A 27580-nucleotide genomic window follows, 5' to 3' on the forward strand; every position below is an offset into this window, starting at 1 on the left:
AGAGTTGTAGTAAATTGTGTCTTTCAAGGAATTGGCCCACTTTAAATTACAAAATATGTGTGTATATGTGTATATGTTCTTAATTTGTGTGTGTGTGTGTGTATATATATGTGGGTATGTGTGTGTGTCTGTGTACTGGGGATTGAACCTAGGGACAATTAACCATTGTACTATACCCCCAACCCCTTTTTTTAAATTTTGAGACAGGGTCTTGATAAGTTGTTGAGGCTCTAAGTTGTACATGCTGACCTTGAAGTTGAAATCCTCCTGTCTCAGTTTCCTAAACTTCTCAGATTACAGGTATGTGACACCATGCCCAGTTATTATTTATTATCAATGTAATGACCCTGGCATCAATAGTGATATCTCATTTTTCATTTCAGATATAAAGAAATTGGCCAGCATAGAACCTTACCAATTTTATTGATACATTTTTCTTTTGTGTTACAGTATTATTAATTTCATTGATCTTCTCTAATTATTTCCTATTTTAAATGTCATTGTTTTTTTACTCTAATATTGTTATATTTTTTCCTGTTCTTCTGTCTCTAATTTCATAAGATTCAGATTTCTTTTTCCTAATGCATGTATTTACTACCATATATTTTCATTTAACCATTGCTTTTTCTATATTGTACAGATTTTGATATGTTGAATATTCATTTTCATTTAGTTAAAAATGTTTACAAATTTCTTTGAGACTTCTTTGGTCCAGGTATGATTTAAAAGTATATTGTTTGCTTTCTTTATTTGTAGATTTTCTAGGTATCTTTTTGTTGTAAATTTCTAGTTTGATTCCATTTTAATTTAATAAATTACTTTATATGATTTCTGTTCATTTAAATTTGTGAAGGTGTATTTTAGACTGATTCTAGTCCTATATGGTTTATCTGGGTTAATGTTCCAATGTGTGCTTGAGAAGAATGTGCAGTTGACATTTGTTGGATGGAGAATGCTATAATTGTCAATTAGATCAAGTTGAATGTTGATGTTGTTTACTTACTGATTATCTGCTTGCTTGATCTATCAATAATAGTGCCAAATTCTCTAAATATGAAAGCTCTATTTCTCGTGTCATTTCTATCAGTTTTTTTTTTTTTTTTTTGGTCTCACATAGTTCAATGCTGTATTTTTAGAGGTAACCACTTTGAAGATTAAGGGTAGTTATATTTATGTTATTTTTTTTAGACAATAAGGAACTGAGTTTTTCTTTAAAAAAACTTTTTATTCTTAACATTTGTTTTCCTTGTATAGTTTGATTGTTCACATATAAAGTGTAAATATTGCTGATTTAATATCTACAATGTTTATAACTATCTTCTATTCATTGTTTTTAATCTTTCTTTGTTTCCCTTTTTTCCAAAGGAAAGAACAATTGTTCTGATCCTAATTGAGCATTTCATAAGAACCCATTTTATCTCTTCTCAAATACACTTTTATAGAATTTTTAATGGTTGACTGTTTCTGACATATACTCTTGAGTAAAACAGATGAATCTTCAAAGAGTACTATACCACTTCATAAGAATTGCAGGTAGAAAACCCTTCCTAATTTTTCCTTTGTGCGGCTAGGACATTGCTGTCATTCACTTCACTATTCCATATGGTACAGTAACCCAATAAGTGTTACTATTATTACTGTAAACAAGCAATTGTCTTTAGATAAACAAATAATAAGAAACATTGAAGAATTGCTTTTACCATTAGTTATTCTTTTTTTTCAATTTAGATCTGAGTTTTATTCTTCATTTATTGTCATTCTCTCTAAAAAGCTTCTTCTGTTTTTGAAATAGTTATTGCAAGGGAATTCTGCTGTTAATGGATTTCTTTAGTTTGGTTTGTCTTTGGAAGTCTTTGTTTTTTTAATTATCTTTCAAAAATCATTTCACTAGATTTAGAATTCTAGGGTGTCATCATTTTTTTCTCTATCAACCCTGGGAGGATTTTATGGCACTCTTTATTGGTAAGGTTTGCTAAGAAGCCCACTCACTGTATATCCTTACTCCTCCAAAGGTAAGGAGTCTCTCCTACCTTTGTAGCTATCAGGCTTTCTTTAAGATTTTCGTTTTTACCTTCGATTTGTTACAGTTTAAAATATAATATTCCTAAATTTTAGGAGTGTTTTTATTTGTTTATCCTAAGGGTTTTTGTTGTTTTCTGTTGATTCTCTTGAACTTCCTTGGTCTATGATCTAGTGTCTGTAATAAAGTTTGGAGAAGCTTCAGACATTATTACTTTAAATGTTTCTTCTATCCCATTGTCCTCTCTTCCTTCTCTTTCTAGCAATGAAATTATGTATATGTTAACACCTTTCAAAATTTGCTCACAGTTCTTCAATATGCTTTATGGCTTTCTCTTTTTTTAACCCTTGAACTTCAGTACTGAAATTCATTTGGCCAATCTTCAGTCTCCCTGATTATCCTCAGATCTGTCCAGTCTGTGAGAGCCCATCAAACAACATTTTTTCTTTTGTGTTACAGCATTATTAATTTGTAACTATTTCCTTTTGATTCGTCCCTGTTTTTCTCTCTACTTCTGTTACCTACCTCTCATTCCATGTTGCCTTTTTTTTCATTAGCATTCTTAGCACATTAATCATAGTTATTTTGAGTTTCTTATCTGATACCTCTTTGTCATGTCTGAGTCTGTTTCTGATGCTTTCTTTGTCTCTTGCACTGTGCTTTCACTTGCCTTTTGAAATACCTTGCAATTTTTATTGTGGTTATTCTAAGCTGGACATATTGTATAGGATAATGGGAATAGATATGAATCAGCTTTCAGTGTAAGCATTTATGTTAAGATGCTAGGAGTTGGGCTGTATTTAGCACCTGGTGTAGTCATGTGTGCCAGAGGCTTCAATGTCTTCAAGTGTCCTGGCTTTTATTTCTCTTTATGACTTTTCACTTCCCATGAATACTTCCTCAGAGAGTCTGTGCAAGGGATTCACTGAAAGATTCATTTCAATTTAAAACCATGATTTAATTTTCAGTCTATTCCCATCACTTTTTAGGAACTTGTATAAAGAAAGGTGAGCTATTGCTTTCTACATAAATTAGAACCAACTCAACTGAACAGACCACCTGGTGCTGAAAATTAAAGTCCTTGTCTTCTTTTCTCAATATTGAACTACAGGATGAAGAATATTTAACTCTGATTACCCATATTCTCATTCTTAAAGCTTTATAAAAACTGTTCCTCTCATAAGGAGTGAAGAAAAAAGGGTACAAAGATATGCAACTACAGAATTATTTTAAACTGCACACAGAAGGAACAATAGATGGAGCAGTTGTCTGGAAGTTTGTGACTTTCTTTAGGTAGGGTATATCAAATTAATGCTCTGACCTATAATATACCAGAAGGTACCAGGCATTTCTGAGGAGTTGTATTAGAGAAAAAAAGTGAACTAGAGATCAGACCCTTTATTCATGTATCGGTTCACTCAAATAATATTTACCTAGTTATTTCTACTTGCCAGACATTCTGTGAGGTGTTGTTACTAACTTATTCTGACATTGAACAAATCATTTTACTTTTTTTGAGTTTTAATTTCTGTAAAAGAAGAACAACAAGAATTATATTTGCCCATATTCCTTACTGTAAGGTTCAAATGAGACAGTGATTCTGGATGCACTTTGAAAAGTACATAATAACATAGAGGTTTATTTATATAACATTTACATATACCATGTTTATATATAAAAGTAGATATTTGAACTATGTTGGCAGGGATTATAATTTTTCATTAGTTTTACTGATTTAATTTCTTCTTTTCATAGCACCATCTTCTAAGCTTTCCTACATCAGCTTTCCTCATGGGAAAAGGCTCCAATTTCCTGGATGTTTTGAGATCTATCCTTTTAAAACTCTTACTTTAATTTTAGAAAGATAGAACATTTCTTGATAATGTCAAACATTTTAGGTAGGCAAACTTTACTGTCAGTCTGTGGTGCAAAGAGAATGGTAAGCTAAAGAAAGTGGCTAAGTGAGTCAAGAAGTGACAATATATTTCACTCCACATAGTCCCCTTCCTGTACTAAAAAGCACAGACCCTTTAGATCTGCAATCAATAACAACAACATCAGGTCTTACACCATACTGTTCCTATATACCAAAGCCATTCAGGGAGACTACTGAGCTGTGGCCACCATCTCCTCCCTATGCTGTTCTTCCTTGGTTTGCTGTAAAGGCATTGTACAAAAAGGGTGATTTATCGGCTTCTATTTTCCTCACATGGAAAGAACTCTCCAGCCAGAATTCTGAGCCTAATTTCCACCCATTATGCTTACTAGAGCAATATGCTGAACTGTCCAGAGTAGATAAAAACCAGAGACTCTCTCTGCATTATGCTCATCAGATGACTGAGAAATAAATTAAGTTCTAAGCACAGGAAATGAATAGCTGCAAGGTGCGTTGGTTTATCATAATATACCAACTCTCTTTCCTCCAGAATCCTAGTCATTATGTGCAGCGAGTTTCTGCAGTGGAAGCTGGCTGGAGCATGACACTGAGCATCTAAACTTTAAGAAAAAAACCTTGGTCTGACCTCATGGATTCTATTAACACACTCTGCTGTCATTTCATTACAGGTTCCCCCCATTGAACAGGAACCCCAGAGTGGCATGTTTCTAAATTCATTAACAATTAATAGCACCAGACTCAGGGGGGTGCAAAAACAAAAATTGAAGAAAGGAAAAAAATATGAAAAAAATGAGCCCCTGTTGGAAATACAAAATGTAATTTGCTATTTAATTTTTATCCTAGAGAATAAAACGTCAGAACTTTCTTCAGTAAAATCAATGGACAAATAGTTGAATATGGTGAGTTACATGAAATAATGAAATCCGGGGAAGAACAAAGAAGGAAACATGGGTAACAGAGATAAATTTTGTTTTTATAAAGTAAAGGAAAGGTCATGAGTACCTTGCCCTGGTTGTTTTTCATCCTTCATATTATCTACTGAAGCTTATAAAAAAGAGAGAGAGAAAGAGAGATTGAAAGATTCTGGTCTCAACCTGCTTTTTCATTGTTGGGATTGAGAAACACTGCCACTGAGATAACACTTCTATACACTATAATAAAACCAGTATTAATTTGGGGGAAAAACTAATGACATTGGCTATGTTGGAAAGCCTAGAGTGTGGCAAAATAAATACTAATCCATAAGGTATTTAATAAAATGATGATTGATGATAGAAACATGAATTTTATTTGGTGAATTCTTTTGAATAGAGCACTTCAGAGGAAATGAAGTACAGCATCTATTGAAGATAAAATAATACCCCAAAGATGGTGACACTAAAATAATACTCCTAGAAATGACTGAGGCTAACCAAGATAGTAGTTTGGGCTATTAAAATGTATATTAAAATCTCAGAATTTGTTCATCTCAGTGGCTCCCATCCCATTTAGTGAGATCCGTTGAAATGGTGAATATTTTCTATATTTTAGAAACAGAGAAACTGAAATCAAATCAATAATCAGAGCTGCTACAGAAATTAAAATATAGCTCATATGATTGTCACACTGGAGCTTTGTCTACATTACTGTCCTTATTAAACAAATATGCACATTCCCAAAAGAACTTTTGTCATATGGATTGACCATTCACATTCATTCACAGAGGCAAAATTGCCAGCTTGTACTGAATAGAGGTAAGATAGTTAATGAGTGTAGGACTTGCAAACTAACAGCAACAAACAGCACTGACCACTTTGGGGTATTCACTGTAAAGGCCACTTTATGGGAATTGCATCATTTGTTTCTCGGTCCCACAAGATGGTTATAGGATTCCCTTTGTACAGAGAAGGAAAGTGATACACTAAGAACTCCAAGAGCACTTCAAAGCTGTGTGAGTATTAAGTGGCCTGACCCAGATTTGTGCCCATTTGTATTGTTCCAGACCCTGTCCCCCAAGCCCCACAAGGCACTGCCTGGGTCAAGGCTGAGCTCTCCTCCTAGAGCATTTAAGATGCTTCCAGGATACATTTTTGAATTATAATGAGCCTCCTGGAATGAATTTTGTCCTTAGAAAGAATGAGTTTCTAGGAAACATTCTCCCATGTGAAAGCATGATACAAAGATCTTGAAATGCAGTTTTGTTCTAACGGAGAATCAGTTTTTTCGTGTCTTTCACTTAGGAATTACATATTTGGCTTGAGAAGTACTTTTCACTGGATGGAGCACGTGGAGAAAAAGCACACTGTTAGAGATGAGGATTTAATAGGGATGCTGGACTAGCATGCCAAGATAGGCAAGAGCTACACAGGAGCTCACCTGTTATAACTTGGGTATGAAATGTCTCCGAGAGGTTCACGTGTTGAAAGCTTCATCCTTCATTCTGCCATGTCAGGAGGTGGGGCCTTTGGGATGTGATTGGACCATGAGGGGTTTGATCTCATAAATGGATAATTTCATAATTAGACTATTATCAGGTGATGGAAATTGTAGGACATTGGGCCTCACTGGGGGAAGGAGGTCACTGGGGGCCTGCCCTGGAAGGCTTTCTCTTTCACCTGGCTCCTTCCTCTCTCTCTCCCTCTTTGCTTCTTGGCTTCCATGAGCTGACAACCTCCTCTGCCACATGTTCTCGCTGCCATCGTGTTTCTGCCTCATCAAATGGCATAAAAGAATGGAACGAGCCAACCAGGGATTGAAACTTCTGAAAATATGAGCCTTTTTCCTCTTTTTAAACTGTTTTTCTCAGGTATTTTGTAACAGCAATAGCTGACTAACACACTCCTTAAGTGTGAGAACTGACTGGCAGCACCAGTTCTTATCCTTTCTGCAGAAAAGGCCAATGGTGTGACTCTAGTCATCTTCAACTTCTCTGTATAAATCTTTCTTGAAGCAAGTACATCATTCATTGCAATTTAAGAAATAGCAAAACCTGCTGGGCGCAGTGGCACATACTTGTAATCCCAGCAGCTCTGGAGGCTGAGGCAGAAGGATTGTGAGTTCAAAGTCAGCCTCAGCAAAAGGAAGGTGCTAAGCATCTCAGTGAGACCCTGTATCTAAATAAAATAAAAAAATACTACAATTTTTTCCTAAGCCACTAACACAATTATTCCAAAGGTCCTAAGAAAAATGTATTCACGATTTGTACCTTCAAACTATGATGGGGAAATAGCTATTAAGAAGCAATAGTCTCCAGCCTGCAAGATACCTACCAACCTATAGACATCATATGTATTTGCTCTACCTTAAAGGAGGTTATCTGAATAGAAGAAGTATAACTATCTACTCTAAATATTAAATTCCAACAGACTTTGACAAGATTTTGTACTATGTCTCAGTCTTGATGCAGATTCTTGTTGAAGAAAAAATATAAATCATTTTTGTTTCAGTGGAGGCAAAGATCAAAGATTGAATAAAGCTCTCTGTGGAAATTTACCAGTTTTGACCCCTACATTTATTCATGCATGCTTTTAGCAAATGCTTTCTGAGTGCCTACCACATACCTTTCACTCTTCCTGTGCTTATTTTAAGCATCAGACCAGCAGGTTCCCACCAGCTCATTCCAAGCTCTGCACCTAACACTACTATAGATGAAAAAACTTCTCTGAGAGGTCTGGTCTGGTCTTGAAATTCACCATCTATGAGATTTCAGCCTCATAGCTGCAGTTAAATGGGTAAAACCTAAAAATAAATAAATAAAGCAAAGACAGATAGACTGGGGGCAGAACTAACCTGTCTGTCTAATTTAAGAATGGGGTGTGTCCTGGCAAAAATATGGATCCAGTTGCCACTAATAAAAGACTCAGTGAGATAAGCAAAATAAGGTATTCAGAAGGTATAAAAGGCACAGCAGAAGTCCATCAGAAAAGGGCTATGTTAAAGTAGGGAAATCTAAATTAGTTTTCATGGTCCAAGTTTTTGGACTTGGTTCAAAGGAATGACTCTATTTTTATTCAGGGACTATCCTGAGCTAGGCAATGTTCTATTGGGTAGGGAGTCAACATAATAATTGATAGTCTAGTATTTGAACAGCTGAGCTGCTTCCAAAGTAGAGGGGGTAAAGATCTGTATTAAATTCCTGTTTGGAGTTCTATGAAAGATTGACAGATTACAATGCCCTTCCCTAGAGATAATCTCTTCTGGCAACTCAGGGCTCCATGAACAAAACAGATGCAGGTCCCTGGACCTCATGGTCTGTACTCTTTCCTGTTTTTGACAACGTTCAATCCTTCCAATGGCTCCCACGTGTTTCATTACTTGATATCATGAAATTGGTAATACTTGTCCCTGAACAACCAAGTAAGATGAAGCAAAGGAGAAATACAGGTAGGCACCTGCAGACCAGAAAATGACACAGAGGTTACTAAAGATTAGGTTTTAGAAAGGAGAAGCAACATGAGGCACCATCTACGCCTTTCATTTGAATTCCACAGAGAATCACCATTAGATGTGGTTAGAGGCCATGCTCTTCCTCAGGCCCATGTAACCTATCACCTTGGCCTTGATCTTCACGTCTTCATGGCCAAAACATCTTCAAGTGCTGGTTCTTCTCATGTATCTCCTTTGTAATCATTTATGGTTAGCTCCAAGGGTGTTACCTAGCCTATAAGTACCAAATACTTTTCTATGGAATCTTACAGCCCAGCAAATCTTGAAATTGTCTCAGCCTTGTCCTTATGGACTCACAGTTATTGAGACGGTTGTGATAGCTGTCTGCTATGTAATAGCAGAGGCAAAGTTCACAACTGCCTGCCAATTTATTAGCTCTTCACCTGAACAGACACACAGAGTCTAGCTTTATAAATGCATCTTGAAATTATTGATAGCAAATCCCTTTTCTTTTACCTGCCTGCACACACACACACACACACACACACACACACACACACAGATTAACTTCTATCATTCCCTGTCATCTAAAACTAAAAACATTAAATCATCTTTTCATTGTCAAAATACTTGATGTCTTCCATTTAGTTAATTTCCTTATAAATTAACTATATAGGAAATAGAAAAGAAAAAAATATTTTATTTGGCACATTGCCTACTTTTGCTGATCTTATCCCCTGAGTTCTTATAATACTGGGTCTGATTATTGTTCTTATTCTTGTGATGATAAAATCATTGCCTTTATGGAGCTTACAGTCTAATTTGGAAATATATATCAATCAAATAATTAACTAAAATAAAATTAATAATGCAATAAAGAAATGCATTTTACCCTTATGAGAAATATATTGTAGGAGCGTATAACTTATGACCCAACTTAGTTTGGGGAAATCGGAAAGGCTTCTCTAAGTAATTATTTGAACTGAGAACTAAGAATCGAGTAACATTTATCTAGAAGAAACACAGAGCATTCTAGATAGAAAAGGACAGGTCCTAGGTCAGAACAACGTGGCACATTGTGCTTACTAAATAAGGCCTGATTTCTAAAGCACAGTGGATAAGAGAGTGGTGTGAGATAAGATTCTTTAAATATTAGTTGTTTCTTCTCCTACCTCTTTTTATCATTATTCTTTATTAATTAGTCAACATAAAACCATTGAATTATTTTAATCAAGGCTATAACACAATCAGATTTGTATCTGATATGACATATGGAGATAAGAGGGCTGTGGGTGGAAGTTCAGTTACTGACCTAAGTTTAGGTCTTGGCTCCTGAGTGAATGAAGACATCATCGCCTGACAAAGGAAATACTGAAAGAAGAACAGACTGAGAGAGCACCAGTTTTGCATCAGACTTACTCTGGGAAAATTTTAATTCTTCCAAGTACATAGATCAAATAGGCCGTTAGGTGGTCAAGTCTGGAGTCAGGAAAAGTCAAAGCTAGATATATAAATTGGTGACTTACTGGTACACAGGGGTAAGTGGAGTCGTAGGCATAAAGAAGAGTATGCTGTAAGTCCAATACTGGGAACTCCAAAAATAGGAAAGTAAAATTCAGTGATAAAGGTTTGGTATTCTGAATCCAGACTGCTTTTGTTTAAGTTCTTGTTTCTTCATATAGTAGCTGTGCAGCCTGAAGCAATTTACTTAACCTCTTAGAACCACCATTCCCTCATAGATAAAAATGAAGCTAATAATACTTATCCCCTAGGGCTTCAGGAGTATTAAGTGAAATAACACATATAAAGTTTTAAGAACAGTGTCTGGCACATAATAGGCACTTACCAAATGTTAGTTGTTTCTTCAACTGCTTCTTGTTAATTATTTATGCTTTTCTTATTATCATCATTACTATCAATTTCAGGCATGAGAAGGTGGGAACTGACCTTCTACAAAGAAGACAGTGAAAGGACATCCAGATAGATGGTAAGGAGAGTATGATGTATGGAGGCCAAAAAGGAGCTTCAGGGTGGCCAACAACCTTGAATTTTGCCAGAAGGTCAAGTAATATGAAAACTAGAAAATGTCCACTCTGTTTACTGCCATGGGGGTTATTGCTAACCTTAGAAATTTTATGCAAGATTTGAGCATAAGCATGCTTCACATACAGATGGAGAAGAGCAAAAAAAAAGAAGATGGATAAGAAATCATGTCTTCCCAGAGAACAGAAATGAAGAAATTCCAAAGCCCAGGACATCTCAACTGCCATAGATATGAGGGACAGCTCCTCTATTGTGGTAGGAAAGAAGGAGTAGAGAAAGGCCACAGATGCTAGTTTGCTCATGGGATGTCGGGAGAATTCTCATCTCATGGCTTCTATGTTCTCTTCAAAAATGTGAGTGAGATTCTCTCTTGATAAAGAGAACTAACACAAGAACACATGGAGCAGGAAGGAAGAGGGGACAGGGATTGAGAAATGAGAACATAATTATGAATAAGGGGCACATCTGAAGAATCCTATGAGGGTGGGAGGATGAGCCTGCTGTGAAATGCAGTGTGACCCTTGGCACTCTGTGGGACCATTTAAGCTTGGTGACAATAAATCTAAGGTGGAGCTAACTTGTCTTATTTTGTACATTTTTCATCACATTTTGGTTTAGAATCACAAAGATAGTAGATGTTTGGATTCATCAGTGTTGGTATTTGAACAAATAGGAGTAATATTTTGCAGAAGGAAAGAGGATTTGAGGTGCTATAGAACTGATGGATGATGGAGAGAACCAGTGAAGGACTTGTCTGAGCATGAAAGGGGTCCAGAAATGACAATGACACAATGAAAGCTGAACAGAAAACTATAGGGAGCAGGTTAAGGTTATGATGGAAGCCCAGATTTAAGCTTTTGGAGGGAAAGTCAGTATGCTGAGGCTGTCCCTCTCCCAGCTTTAGTAGTATTCTATCCAAATATTCCTGAACCACTATCTCCACCAAAGACCAACCCCAACAAAGTGGCCTCTGCAGCCACCAAGCTTGTCCAGAGTGGTTTGACTGGCCACACTTGTGCTTGTTGCCCAACAGCTAAGTAAATGAGTCACACATCTGTTCCCACCTCTCTTTTCTTTGCCTCCATCCCCAATTCTACAGAAGTTCCATTCTTCAGTGTTACTAATGATCTCTCCTCTACAAAATCCAGGGATATTTTCTCATTTTTCTTCTTTCTTAAAAATAAAAGCAGCAAAGCAATGGAGAGGAAACTTTAGGTGAAACCATGGCTTTTTAAAAAAGAAATGTAGGGAAAACTACGAAAGGATTGTACAAGGGGCAGTGTAAAGCACTAGGGCAGTAAAGGATAAAAATTGAGGATAGCAATAAATAGAACTGGAAAAGTAGGACAAGAATGAGTTAAGTTGGCTTTTGCATACCAGGCTTCTCTGTTTTAAACCTAAATTCTATAGGCAGTGGACGAATATTAAAAATTTTTTTAGCAGAAAAATGACATGAAGACAGAGCTCTTTTAAGGAGATTAATCTGGCCAAGTCCAGAATGAATTAGATATGGCTAAAGGCTATGCATCTAATTCAGAGAATTAAATTTCATCCAATAACCATTTATTGAAGTTTTCTATGGATATGAGCCATTGTCCTGTGACATGGTCATATGGACAAGCAGTGTGCTAGCTTAAGATATTACACAAAGTAAATATGATACGACGCATGTTCCTTAGGACACTATGATTACAATGATGGAAGCAGTGGGGAAGTTTTTTTAATAAATAGCTCCAACATAAGGCATTATAAAAAATTACTAAATTTTATGTTTGAAGGAGCATTCCATTCTACCAACTTTGAAGTAGAGGGTTAGAAGTTCTCACAAAGGTGACCTGAGTAGATCTTGAAGCAGGATAGAACATCAGCTGGTGAAAGTTATTAAAATTGCAGAATTTGAGGGATCCTGTCACTATTACTCTATAGATGAGTTTTATGACTCTCAGCCCCCAAAACTGACAGTGGCTTGGAATTTCAGATCAATGATACAAAGAGCTTGGATACAAACAGTGCCTCATCCCTTAAATGTTCTGACTTAAGGAAAATCAGAACTAGACTGCTGGAAAGATCTGATTTCTGCAGTAATGAGATATTGTTGACTATTGATCTACCAGAAGTCTGCATTGATGAGCTGTCCTGTTGGTGACTAGGGTGTAGTGAAAAGAGACAACAAGAAGAGATAGTGGTAGCCATCGAGAGAATAGGTCATGAATGCTCCAGGCCTCAGAACCACCTCAAGGAATTCTGATTCTACTTTGTTTGGGTTCAGGGTTTGGGGGTAACAGGATAGAACTTCATTTAAAAAAAAAGCAGAGAGATGGTGGCAAGAACAGAGAAATGGTCAGCTACATCATTGACTTGCTCCACATTACGAGGCAGATCATTTTTCCCTGACTTATTAGCCTTACCTGTAAATGGAGGATGATAATCCAGGGCCCTTCGTTATCTCTCTAACTGGAAAATGAGATCCTGTAGGTGAAGGACTTTGAAGTCACGAAGAAAAAGGAGCTCTTATATAAAATTTCCAGAGAGAAGTGTCGCATCAAGTAACATTTATGAGCACTTGCTCTGCCCTGTGCTCTGTTTCATTGCATGCACACCGAATTAACTAAAACCGCAAATTGTTCTTGTCCCTGGAAAGTTTGCCCTTCAAAACTTGTTAGCTGTAGAAATGTTGTAAATATTTTCATAAAGGAAAGGGAGAATATGAATGAGGATAAACATGAAGTTTATTTTTTTTAATACCCAAATCTTGTATTTGGTTGACTTAAGAATTTTATATTTCCCACTTAGATTTCTTGTGTCTACTCCTCAGGAATAAGCAGAGCAGCCTGTCCGTCAGTAGTTGATTGCAATAGTAGTGATCTGCACAGTTTGCCCACTAAGAGGTTTGATGCTGCAAATTATTTGTGCAAATGATTATATGTGGTCTACGATTGACTGGCAACCTGCTCCAGGTGGAGCAGCAGGCTAGAAGCTGAGAGATGCCAAGAGGCCACTGACAGACATCAACAGCTGGTACAAAGTGTGAACTGTGTTTTTTGGAGAAGCAGAAGCCAACAGGTTTTCAGTTGGACAGTGCCAGGGGCGAGCTTTGACTTGGTTGCTGGGGGAGGGGAGGGGAGATGCGTGTAGTTGGGAGACAGAAGTTTCTCCAGGTCTAGGGGCTGGCAAAAAACGGAACAGCCATACACACACAGCAGGTACCAGTGCCTCAGGAGTCCCTTATCTGATGTGTGACTGTAACTATTTTCCCAAGAAAATTAAAGTGACTTAATCGGTTAACCTGAAATTCCCAGCAGTGTTCTGCTTGTGGATCACAAGTTTTCTGACCAGATCTGGTGGTCAGAGAACAGAAAGTGCTAAGCCTGGCAGAAGTGGGATTCCACTGCCACCTAGTGGATGGCCAAAGGCTGCCTCCTTTCCCCTCATTCCTCCAAAGACTGCAGGGCAACAGGTAAGGAAATAGACAGGAAAGAAGTTAATGGAAAGCTTTGTGGAGGATTAGATGGTCTCCCTGGGTGATCGGTCCTTCTATTGCCTACCAGAGGAGTTCATTTCCCACCATTCTGTTGGGCTTCAGAACATAAGTGTGGGGGCTTCTGCCTCCCCCAGAGCTTGATGCTTGTGCCTGAAACAGGGAGCTGTATCCCACCTGCTTTGAGGTGGTCCACTGATCAGAGGAAACCTGTTCTCCTAGGAAGACAGGGTGCTCACTCATTTCCTACAAAATCGGTTCTTTATAGTCAGACTATGGTTTGATCACTTCTGTTTCCTTCACTGTCCCCTGCCTTACCCACCAAGTCACTTCAAGAACATATTTTTTGATAGCTGATATAGTGGGTGAGTTTTCTATGCCCAAAGAAGTGATGTGCATTTGCATATGGTCACAATTTGACTGCTGCTGCTTACAAGAAGCTCATAATCTTGAGAAGCTTGAAGACAAATAAGTAGTTCAGAAGAGAATAAGAGCCTGTAATGGTTAATTTTATGTGTCAGCTGGCTAGACTGGGATACACCGCTTTTGATCAAACTCCAGTCTAGATATTACTGTCAAGAACATCAGATGGTACTGACATTTTAATCAGCAGAACTTTGAGTTAAGCTGATCATATTCCATTATGGTGTATGTGGGTTCATCCAATCAGTTGAAGGCTTTCAGAGAAGAGACTTACGCCCCCTGGAGAAGAAGGAATTCTGCCTTGAGGTGACCTTCAGGTTTGAGCTGCTCAAACAGCTACTCAAATATCAGCTCTTCCCTGGGTCTCTGGCCTGCTGGCCTGGCCTACAGAATTCAGTCTTTCCAGCCCTAATTACATGAGTATATACACTTAAAATAAATTCTCAATAGATAGATGGATAGACAAATAAAAATGATAAACATGTAGATAGATAAATAAAGGTTAAAAAGATTGATAATAGATAGATATGCAATCGAGAGATGATACAAAAATGATAAATAGGTAGGTAGATGGTAGATAGATTTAGAGATGATAAAGAGAAAGTTAGATAAATGATAGATAAATAATGATAGAGATATGATTGATGAATATGTGACAGACAATGATAAAAGAGAGAGAGAGAGAGAGAGATTTATATAGATATGCACATCCTATTGGTCTGATTCTCTGGAAAACCCTGACTCATACAGGTTTGGAATAAAGAGCTATTGAATACATTCTGGCATCATCTATCTCCCAACTACATGCATTTACAGAGATTTATTCTGTGTGGGGGCATCAGGGTGGATGACATCAGAGGAATACTCTTAGGATACACTTTCCAGGATAATTTGAGGTTCCCCAGATGAGGAAAGGGAAACACAGAAATGACCTGATCTGAGACTTAGTGCATGCTGAGTGGTCCCTCATATATCTAGTCCATGGTGCACCACACGGTACATGCCAGAAGCTGAGACAAGATGAAACGCGTCCCCCAGAGCCAGATCCTGGAAGGCATAGATTACCAAGGGCTTGGCTTTTCCCAGAGGCCCTGAGATAACCTGTTGCTGTGGGTGCATTGAAGGTAAGAGGTGGGAACTGTGAGCAGCCTCTCAGCCTTCTTGGAATAGACTGGAAAACCATATGGAGCCATGCTACAATTTTTAGTTCCAATTCTAATCAGAATTATCTGTAGATGTGAAGACTCAGCAGTGGGCCACAGAGAAGCTTGGAGAAGCAGAAATCATCTTCTTTCTGCTATACTCTGATATTTGGTAAAAAGAACACAGAGCATGATGGCTGAGAAGTTCTGCACCCCTGTCTGCACTAGGTCAAAGCCCTCATGGCCAGCTAAGTCATCTTGAGTGAATCACTTTAAACCCCAATTTCCTCATTTACAAACAGGGACTTAAGGATAGTACTGGCCCCACGGGGCTGTTGAAAGGATTAAATGAGATCATGCATGTGGAGAGATTTCCCAGCTCTGGGCACCTTATAATAGCTCACAAAGCATTATTTATTATTGGGCCACAGATACTAAGACCCTAACACAGCTTGAGGAAAGCTTTGCCATTTTTTTTAATGTTAGCTTCTAATACCATGCTAACACTTTTTATCAAGTAGTCATGCTGGTATATTGATCAGAAACATAGACTTCTGTCTTCAGAGATGATCTATTATGGCTGCACTCATTTTCTTGCATTAGCAAAGGGAAGAAGGAAGAAATATAGTTATTTTAATGGTGTCAGCCAATAATCCGGTGTACAGAGAAATTCAGAGAACATAATGTTTATGAATACTGGTGATCACCATATAGTCAGACCCTTAGGGCTCCCAGAGTCCCTAAACAATGACTGGAAGGATCCCTAACAAATTAAACTTGTTAAAAGTCTTCAAGATGTGTTGTTCTAATGTCATATTTCAAGGAAGATGCATTTCATAAAATCTTCATGATCTCAAACTGCCTACACTTTTCCTAAGAGCCTTAAAACTCTGTTGTGGGCTGTGGGCAGGAGGTGGAGTGATCAGATGTTTAATGATTGAAAAGTAGCCCTCACAGAGCGACAGAATGCCTGCAGCAACCTGGCCCTCATTAATATATCCTTCTAGAGCTCCAGGGGCAAAAATGACAACTGGACAATTGCACTTGTCATCTGCCTAGAAGTGGGTATCAGCAAAGCCTTTTCTCCCACAGGGTTAATGCCTGTTGAATATTCTCAGGGGCTTATAGATAAGCACTGCACAGATCATCTGTTCAGCTGGGAAATTTTAAGCCACCACAAATTTGTGCAGTAATAAATATGAAGATTCAAACACATACACACACACACACACTCACGTACACCCACAGACACAAACATACACTATATTCTCCAAGAGTCAAATGAAATTGAGGGCTCTCCTGTCTGCCATGTGTAAGAAGAAAACAAGATGAATCTATCTCAGGCAGGACTCTCCTAAACTCAGGATTCAGCTTTCTTGTCTTCCCCTCCTTAAAGAAGTTGTAAGAGGGTTGCAAAGCTCTGAGACCTGCTTAGCTACCAGGAAGTTCAGAGGCAATTTTGGGCCCCACTTCAACAACTATCCTAAGGTGAGTGTTTTAAGGTGACAAAATTACCACTCCCACTCCCTTTACCTTAAATTTTATTTTTGTGCTGATGATTTACCAATATCTCATTCCACACCTGACCTCGTGATTGGTCACAATCAAAACTTAGGTGCATTAAAAAAACATTGCATAAAATTACCTTCAGACTATGTGTAAGGTGTATATGAAGCAAGAATGAATTTCATATTTAGAATTGAGTCCCATCCCCCCAATTTTTTATTATATAAATGAAAATATTTCAAAATCTGAAAAAGTCTAAAACACTCTGGTTCCAAGAATTTCAGGTAAGGGAGACTCAACTGTGGCACTGAGCATCCACAAGAGCCCAACTTCCATGCTTCTTTTCATGGAAATGCCTATTATACTCCATAACTAATTTATAACCAGGAACATTCTATCTAAAGGCCTTTATGGTTATAAATCTCATGAATCCTATTTTATAAATCCCAGAGTCACAAAGTAGATCCTATTTATTTTAATGGCATCCTCAACACCTAAATGTCTAGCTAGGTAAAAGTCAGATTTTGAAAGATACTGATATTCCAGCAAAAGAAATACAGGTGTGGGATTGCTTCTCTTATTGACAAATGCTCAAGCCTATGGAGCATTCTGGGTCCACCCAGTAGTTAAGGGAGGAAAGAATTGGGAACCAAAGACTTGGATGTTAGAGATGACCCTAACTTTTGGGGCTCTGGGAGTCCTCCAGTTCCCCAGGACTCAATTTCCCCCTCTCTAATGAGAACTGAATTAGCTTAAATAATAAATTTTCCAAAACATGTTCAAACATGAAAATTTTTGAACAAATTCTTAAGGTGAAAACAGTCATCATCATCATCATCATCATCATCATCATCATCATCATCAATATTATAAGCATTACCGAAAGCTGTGGACATGGCACTGGGACATTCAGATTCCCTCTTTAGGAATGAAGGATTCCCCTTCCCCAGCTGCTAGCAATAGACAGTTTAAGCTGTCAGCCTTTTTGTGACTGCCTCAACTGAAGAAAACTGCAAAGTCCCAGATCATACCTCCTTCCACAGGTAGCGCTCTGACTGATCCATGCAGGGAAACAAAAGTGTGGCATCCTTGCTCCTACTCATGACAGCTCCTAAGGGCCACCCAAACCAAGCCCTTCCCATGGGATTGGCTGACAGCTTAGGTGGGATTCCTTGCAGCATAGCTGGTCTTCCTATCCAGCCCCACATCCTCCCTCTACTTTCCTCATGTGTTGATCCACAAGAGTCCCCCCATAAGCCCCATGCCCTCCAATCTCTCTCCAATCTCAGAGCCCATTTCCTGGAAACTCAGTTGTGATATAACTAATATTAATTACAACCTCACGATGCTACAGGATCTGTGCTAGGCTTCCTAGCCACTACCTTGCAAAGGAAAGCAGCATAGGGTAGAGAATAATTTTACAAGCAGTGGCATTAGTTATCCTGGGTTAGTTCTACCATTTGCAGTGCAGTAGAGACCCGAACAACACTTGACCATTCCTAACCCTGTTTTCTCATCAGTAAAATGGGTCCTATTAATAGAACTGAACCTTAATGTTTGTGGCAAATATGAAATAAGTTAACGTTTTCAAGGAGTATCATCCCAGTGAAATTTAGATTTATGTGAATTTAACTCTATATCCCTAGTAAAATTTGTGTATCACTGCTTATAATCAGTGAACAACCAGCATGGTAGACCAATAAGGGAGGGGTGCTGGAGCTTGGCTCCTTGGGCTCATATCTACTACCACATTAGGTCTCAGTTTCCCCACATGTAAGACAAAGAGAAGAATAGTAACTACTATAGCACATTCTATATGTAAAGGACTCAACAGAATCCAGCACTTAGTAAAACTTAAAAAGTGTTAGAGATTTAAAAAAAATCATGGCATGTTAGAAAAAGTAAAGATTTTATCTTTATCATTAAAAATGAAGAATGGATTTTAAGGATTTATGACCACCAATACAAAGGTGCCATCAATATTCAGATGCTCAGGAAAAAAAGTTAATTTTTTTTCACCAACACATTTGAGGAAGAAAATGAGACATAACTTGAGGTTTGTTGAGAAGTACAAAGAGTTGAGCGAGCTCATCCAGGCCTTGATTCACAAACCTTGCAAAATATATTTTTCTTTAAAAGAACTTTGAGGAATTTTCAAGGACCATTTTGAGTACAGGTATTTCCTTTAATTTAGTGCTATGTATGTGTGTGTGGTACCAGGGATTGAACCCAGGGGCACTCCACAAAGCTATATCCCCAGCCCTTTTTAGTTTTGATTTTGAAACAGGGTCTCAATAAGTTGTGGAGGTTGGCCTTAAACTTTTGATCCTTCTGCTTCAGCCTCCTTAGTAGCTAAGATTACAAGCATATGCCACCATGCCTGGATAATTTAATGCTCTTTAAATAGCATTTCTGCTTTGAAACAGTGCTTCTCACAATAAACATAAGTAACTCACTATAATGTTGAATAAATATAAATAGAACAATACCAAGTGCATAGTAATTGCCACAAGAAATTCAGTAATTGTTAATGTTACCCCATTTTATACCCTGAAGAATATAGATACTGAACAGTACTGAAGATTAGTCCCAGTCATCTACCTTAAAACTCTGGGCTTTGACACATTTTGCTCCACTAGATAGTATAAAATAAATAACAGTGTATTTCTATGGTTGAAGTGGAAAGTAGTGAGAGGTTACTCAGTGGCCTGTCTCCCCCCATCAGCTTCTCAAACTGGATGGATTCTGTGGCCCAAAAGTTTTCTGTGGAAGACAATTCAAAGGACCATACAGTTTTATGTTATGACCACTTCCCAAATCCTATGCTCACCAATACGATTTGGGCAAATCTATCCACATTTCCTCATGAGGCAGCTATTTGAAAGGCAACTTCCCTGGTTTATTTGGGCAGCAAAATTCACTTTCATACGCTGGACAGGTTTAATCCATATCCTTGGAACAAATAGAGGTGGTAGCCGACACCCCTACCTCTCATTCCACCTAGAAAAGACAGACTCCTCTGCCACAGAAGGCAGAGGAACACAGCAAACTTCCCACCCCCTTGTCTTTACTGAATCTTCCCAGCAAACTCTGGAAAGAAGGATGTGGCTAACAGAGGCCCAGCTACATGGATAAAAGAAGCAAACAAGGAAACAATTAAGATGATCAATATTTGTAAGAATCTGCCCTTGGAAAAACAGAACCTCCCAGTAAACAGGAGGAAGTCCTTGCTGTCTGTTGCTTTACAAAGTTCATTTGCATTTTTTTTCTTACTATCAGCTGCAAGTTCCTTGACCTTAGCTTTTCAGGAGAGACTTAACCCTGTACCCAAGAGCCACCCTAGGAGTTACTGCTAAGCTTCGCCCATCTGGCAGCCGCTGAACCAAAACCTTTGCCATCTGGAACCACTGACCCATTATTTTTTTAGCTTTTACCACTGGGTCAAATGTAGCTCTGCAGCCCAATGGACATATGACCCTGCCATGTTGAAGAGGGGAAGGGAGAGTTCTCTAGGGGTGGCTGCAGGTGTCAACACTTGGCTTTTTGCAATGGCAACTTACTAGTGTTTGAAAGAATTACAAAAAGTTAACTTTAGAAGCACTGACACACCATTTCCATGCAGGTGAATTAGCCTGCAAAATAAGCTTCCACTCTCTTGGTGAGTATATGAAGTCCTGCAGGGTCTTGGTCTGAAGTTACAGAAGTCCACACAGGTACAAAGAGGCACTCAAAGTCATGGCATGAGGCTGAGAAATAAAGAAGAAGGCAGGTGGAAGCAACTGGTTTATCCACAGATGGTGGAAAGGGCATCAGGAAAAGGATATCAAAAGGGCAAGGCATGAGATGGGAACTGGAGAGCCCAAATAGGGCTGGGAACAGAGGGAGGCAGGAGAGCAGAGGGTGGCAGGTGAGTCCCTAAAGGAGCTCCGGAGGGTCTTCAAAGGCTATTGACAGAGAGGTCTGGGGCTTGCAGCAGGGGTGGTGGTGATGTTGGTGGTGGCAACAGCAGGTCAAGGTCACTGAGCTGGTGGACAAAGGCCTGACAGGAAGAGAGCCCAGCCTGCCTGGAGGGAGATTCGCTGGGAGTCTTCTTTCCAATGGTTTTTTATTTCCGTGTGGAAGCTCCCAGAGTAGCCAGGATGAAAACATGTAATAGGTTTGCTGCACAGAGCTGTTTGTGTCATTCTCAGAGTCAGGGAGTTCATGAAAAAGAAAGAATCAATACAAGGAGCAGCCAGGAAGAAAACAGCGCAGGGCCAAGGCTCTTGTTTTCTAGCCTGGGCAGAGTGTCTGTGGCCTAGGGCTTCCAGAACTGATTTACCAAACGAACCCACTTGGACTCTTCTTCCTGGTTCCCTCTCAAATTCTCTCTCTTGAATTTGTTTTTCCTCTTGTAATTCTAGTTGACATTTTAATTTAAAAAATCTATATAAAATAAAGCAGAGATATGTAAGGGGAAGGTTGGGAGAAGGATGTCCTGATGTAGAACAGCTATTAACAGCTGGGACCCTCTGCAGGGCAGCATGGAGTAGACTGTGAGCTTTGACAGGTAGAGACCTGGTCCTTGCCTCATGCCGTGACTTCCTTCCCACTGTATTAGTTGGGAATGCTTCGGAAGCAAGTTTCAACAATACTGACAACAGTTACTTAAGCAAATGTAAAAAATCACTTTCTCCTATAATGAGCAGTCCTGAGGTAGATGGACCCCCATTCTCTCCACGCCCCCCCCCCTTATTTTTTACAGCTGGAGTCCCATGTCATTGTTCCAGGAGAAGGATAAGAAGGGAAAGGAAAATGCTTCTTTGCCAGAACCCTACAGCAGGCCTTGTGTCTGTAGGTGGCAGAGGACCTGTGTGGTACCAGCATGTTGATGATGTCCCCAGATTGCAATAAATACTTGTAGAGAGAGAGAAAGGGGAAAAAATGGACAGAGGGAGGAGGAACAGTGAAGAGAAAGACGGAAAGAAAGGATAAATGAAGGAAGAAGGGGGGAAGAAAGCATAAGAGGGAAGGAGTTGGGAGGAAGGAATAAAGAAAAAAAGTGGCTGGGGTTGAATTAATAGAAAATGAAAGGCATTTCAGCCCCATTGACTAACATTGGAGACTTAAGAGTCAAATTACTTGACCTTGGTCTTTTTCATGTATAAAGTGGAGATACTTAGTTCTACTACAGATATGTTATTAAAGTTAAATGCAAAAGAATGTCATAACTGCCCTGATCATTAAAAACAAACAAAAAAAAGCATATGAGAGCATGATTGCTGACAGCCATTTGGCGAGGTTTGGTTCCCAGAAGCAAGTGTGTCTTGAGATTGAAAAGTCCAAAGGTTGGTTTCCAGAAGCAAGTGTGTCTTGAGATTGAAAAGATTTTTCCCCGGAATCTGACATGAAAATGAAATGGATACTGTACTTCCCCAGTGACCTTTTCAGGTATTGATATTACATCGGCTGAACTAAATTGCAGATGTCTTAATGAGGGTCATAGCACACCATGGCCACAAGATGGCAAAAGAGCTCTTCCTACGTTACTTTGGATTTCCCAGAGATGCTAATTAAAATAGAATGAACTAATTTTTAAAAAATAAATGCAGCGAATACACTATATTTGTTTTGTTTTACAGACACTTCACAAGCTCTTTTGTCCGTCTTCTCTGGAGTTGGAAGTCAGCCACCTCAGAAGAAACATGTAATGGAGGCTAATCAGAGAGATTTAGGAGCTCCAGCATAAAAATCTTAGCTACTGATAGACACAAAGCAATTTCATCACCTGGAAAATGGAAATCAGAATAACACTCATATCTTGGGGTGTTGTGAGTATTGAATACAATTATGACTATAAGAATTTTGGATAGTTTGAGGGCATAAATTAAGAATTCCATATGTTGGTAATGGCACCTCATTTTTTTCCTAAACATCAGGGGCTATAGAAGAAGTAGAAAAGAAAAAGAAAAATAGTATTTTAGACCAAAAAAATCTGATGGTAGTCATTTCTATTTGCTTAAGGAGTGTCTGGCTGCATCTCTGGGGTAGATAGTACTTTTTTTGTTGTTAAGATACCATTTTGATGAGTTTCTGCTCTAGGGAGAGGAACCAGTCAAGTGCTGCTTAGAAACAAGACTGAGACAGGAAAAAAAAAATGCTGACTTGATGGGTATGAACAAATGTGTGTGGGAGGGCCAGGAAAGAGAAGGGGTGAGATGAGAGAAGTTCTGGAGCCCCATGATGGAGACCTTGTACTTGACCTTATTTATTTTATGATCTGTTCTACATATCCATCCATATACTTTCACATAGCTTTCTTTTTTTTTAAGAGAGAGAGAGAGAGAGAAAATTTTTTTAATATTTATTTTTTAGTTTTCGGCGACACAACATCTTTGTTTTTTGTATGTGGTGCTGAGGATCGAACCTGGGCCGCATGCATGCCAGGCGAGCACACTACCGCTTGAGCCACATCCCCAGCCCCAGCTTTCTTTATTGAAGTATTTGGGAGTTAATTGTATATATCATGGCACTTTGCCCCTAAGTACTTAAGTGTCCATTTTCTACAAATAGGAATATCCTGCATGTAATCGCAGTGCAGTCGCCATCTTCAGCAAATTCAGCATTGATGTGATGCTTAAGTCTGACATCCACATGTTTGCAATTCTATTGGTGGCTTAGTGATGATCAGAATACCACTTATTTTCTTCCAGTGCAGGACATAATCTAAGGTCAGTTACTATACTTGCTATTTAATCTTGAGCAATTGTAGAGCCATTTTTGTTATTTCAATTACATTTCTATATTTTAGAAATACCACTTATTCCCCTAAAATATACAATGTCCCTCATTCAGGACTTATCTGATGTTCCTCTTAAACACATTCAGATCATGCATTTTCACCCAGAATACGACACAGGTGACACTGAGTCCTAAGGGCATGCCACATGGGGACATATGGTAGCAACTCTCCCTCCTTGGTCATGTCAATTTTGATTACTGCTCAAGGAACTTAAATTTGACTCCATGGAATCACTGTTTTGCTCCTCTTGCAACAATAAGCTGTCTGTAGGAAGTCACTTGAAACGGAAGACTGCCCTGCTCATCATCTCCCCCAAGACCTAGGGTCCACTGGCTATTTCTCTCTGACACAACCTTTTGCTGTGATGGTTGCCAAAAAAATGATTTTCCATCTCCAGCCTTCCCTCTACATTTGCTCATCAGCTCCCAGCATAGGGCTCCAATCCAAAGTCCTCCTTCTCCATGTATTTATTTATTTATTATCTTATGGACTTATAAATCCCTGTGTTTTCAAGAGTATTAGAGTCCATTACTGAACTTAATAGCTGATGTTCCAATTGTCTCAAACTTCATCAATGCTCCCATTGATCCTTTTAGGCTGGCATAAGAAGGTCTTGGATCACCTTGGACCTTCCCTATTAGCTATTCCTCTGAGGATCCTTGTTCCCATTTATTATTACAGACCAGGATTTGGACACTAAGCACACTCATTGCTCCTAGGATGCCTTTACCTCTTGTTCCTTTCAATGGACCAAGCTGGGAAATGTTTGTATGTACAGATACATGTACATACCCCTATTCAGAACTATAAACATTCACATACATGCATGTATTTTATATCTGCACACATAAACGTATACATAGTCATGTACATGCATATATATGTATATATGTATATATTTTCGTTCCCATAGGAAAAAAAAATTCATAGGATTTTTTTTCTCCTTCCTAAGATGAAGGTGTAGTACATGTGATTTAAATGTTAAAGCAAAAATTAACTCCCTCTCCATCAAAGTTTTAGGATGTGTGTCCAATTTGAATATAAACTCAATAGTTACAGTAGCAGCAAGAGAAAGCCACAAAAACTGGTTTGAGCTGGAGAAAATAAATGAGAAAATCACCATAACTGTTTTTATGATTATTTATGAACACATTCAAAAACCATTTTTAAACATTTAGTGTCAACTACTTTTTAAGTTTGAAATACAGTAGAAAGCAAATCAGAAGCCTCTAATTTTAAGAAACAATCAAACAGACATACAGTGTAAAATTAAAGCAAAATAAGTAATGTGTCCAGGAAAAGAAGTGCAGGTTGCTTCAACTGGAGGTAGATTATGCCATTGTCTGAAGGGCTTGGATGGATGGACTTTCTGATAAGCTAATATTTTAGCCAAGACCTGATGTTAGTGGAGGCACAAGCGAAGACATTGTCTGAGTCAAGAGTTCCAGGCAAAGCCTCTGGTGGAAGAAGGGTCGCTGTACCTGGAGTCCTGTGAGTGGGGACAGGGTGGGAGGAGTGGGTTAGAGGAGGCAATGCAGGGTCAGGTCCTACAGGCCCTTTTACTCTATAAAATGGGGAAAATTAGAGCAGAGACATAGCATGATCTGTCTCTGGCTTCAAAGTAATTCCCCCTGCTGTTCTGTGGAGAATGTACTGTGCACGAACACAAGGGAAACAGGAAAGTCCAGTGTTGGAACATGGTAGAAGCGAGAGATGGTTGAGACTACTGCAGTAATCCAGAGATGAAGTTCTTTGTACTGAGATTGCCACCAACATGTAACAGGCCTTTATTGAATGTCACTATGTGCCATAGACTATGATAAATCCTGGGAAATGTAAAGATGAACAAAACATAAACAGAGTCCTTAAGGTCTTTGGGAAATATGATGGGTGAACCAGACACTCACTACTATTGAGAATATAATGTGAGTCCAACATACTGGAACACTCCTGTGATCACAGCAACTCAGTTCCCAAGTTCAAGGCCAGCCTGGGCAACTTTGTGAGGCCCTGTCTCAAAATAAAAAATAAATAAGTAAAAAGGGCTAAGGATGTAGCTGAGGGGTACTGAACCCCCAGGTTCAATCTGTAATGTCAAATAAAAATAATAATAGAAAGAAGTTATAATGTGATACCACTGAGATAGTGGTCAAGAGCAATCTGAACCAAGCAGTCATGTGCCTGACGGATGAAAGTCACATGCATGAAGGAGAGAAGATATCACTTTGAAAGATAGGAGAGACAGAAGTAAAAAATAAAGAGATCTCTCAGAGTTCCCACTTTGGGTCATGATCCTCATCTGGGCCTTCTGAGTTCTAGCATTCGGGTCTGATGAGTTTGAGAGGCCTCTAGGGCACAGATGGCCCACCTACAGCTGAGAAGCAGCAGCATGGAAATGAGGGCTCCAGAAGATTCTATGAGCATTGTCAATGAGGCCATGGGGACTTGTAGGAAGAAGAAGAGTCAAGTGGGAAACTCTGAAAGAGGAGAAGCCAGCACAGACTAACAAAGAGCCATCGGGAGCGAAGCAAGACAGGGGAAAAGGAAGTTGATGGAAACGTTGAGAAGAAAGTCTTTTCAGGGGAAAAATTCTAATGCTTCATGTTTAAAATAACCCATTTCATCACACTTTTTATTTATTCATGCAAATGTCTTAACTTCAACACTAAGCTACGATTTAGGGGCTCTCTTGTGCATTGCTAGCCTTAGCAGAGCATAGTTCATATAATGATTAATCAACAGATTAATTCAACCCCATTGAATAATGCCATGGGTCGTTCTGTGAGTCCCTAAGATGTTTATGTCACTGGATGGGACTGGAGCTAGGGCCAAATATGAACAAGAATTCAAAACAATTTGTTAAAACTCAGAGTTAAAAGTACATTAAATGTATACCCTTCTGCAGAGGTCATCTGGAGGAGTCCTCAGACACTTTTTTTTTTTTTTTTTGGTATTAGGGATTGAATCCAGGGGTGCTTAACCACTGATCCACATCCCCAGCCCTTTTGATTATTTTATTTAAAGACAGGGTCTCCCTGAGTTGCTTAGGACCTCAATAAATTGCTTAGGCTTCATTTGAACTCGCGATCTGCTGAGAGCCATAGCCAAGTAGGAATGACGCATGGCATTTTGGGTTGAAAGGTGACCCTGCTCAGGGATTAGGGTGGCTCCAGATTTAGGGTGGATCCTGCTGGATTAGGGTGGCTCCAGGTTTAGGGTGGATCCTGCTGGGAATAGGGCGTATCCTGCTGCCTCAGGCGCCCGCTCCTTGAGTTCCTGTGGAGTTCTCACGGGGTTCTGAGAGAATTGGTACGAAGAGCCCGGTGGAGGGAGTGTATTTTTCCCAGAACGTGCGTGTAGAGTGTCAGTGAGAGTTCGGGAATAAAGAGTTGCTGTTGGAATCTACAAGATTTTGTGGTGACTCGGTTATTTAGTGCCCAAACAGACTGCGGCAGGGATCCTCCTGCCTCAGCTTCTAAAGCAACTGGGATTACAGTCATGCACCACCACGCCTGACCTTACCCATCCTTCTGCCCCCTGTGGGATCTTCTTGGAATAGACTTTTATACTCTCCTTTATACTCTCTTGAAAGGCATTAAGTCTTCCCTAACCTGCTGCCTTTGGTATTTACAGTCCATCACAGCTGCTCAGTTGTGTACCCTCCTTCCTCTTTGCTCTTATTTGATGACCTACGGACCCCCAAGGTAAGTCACTACATCTCTCTGGCCCTCGTTTTGTTTCCTATGGGTAGTCTGGGGAGATTTTTGGACTCATGTTTAGTAGTCACCTCACATAGGTTTTTCCCCCTCCATCTACTCAACTTCCTTTCATAGCAGAGCCCAGTCCTATCTCTGGGTAGTATCTCTGTGTTTCCAGCAAAACCGGGCATCTCTGATCTTTCAATACCTCCCACACATCCTTGCAA

The sequence above is a fragment of the Marmota flaviventris genome, chromosome 9 (genome assembly GCF_047511675.1).
Source record: "Marmota flaviventris isolate mMarFla1 chromosome 9, mMarFla1.hap1, whole genome shotgun sequence".
Lineage (NCBI taxonomy): Eukaryota > Metazoa > Chordata > Mammalia > Rodentia > Sciuridae > Marmota > Marmota flaviventris.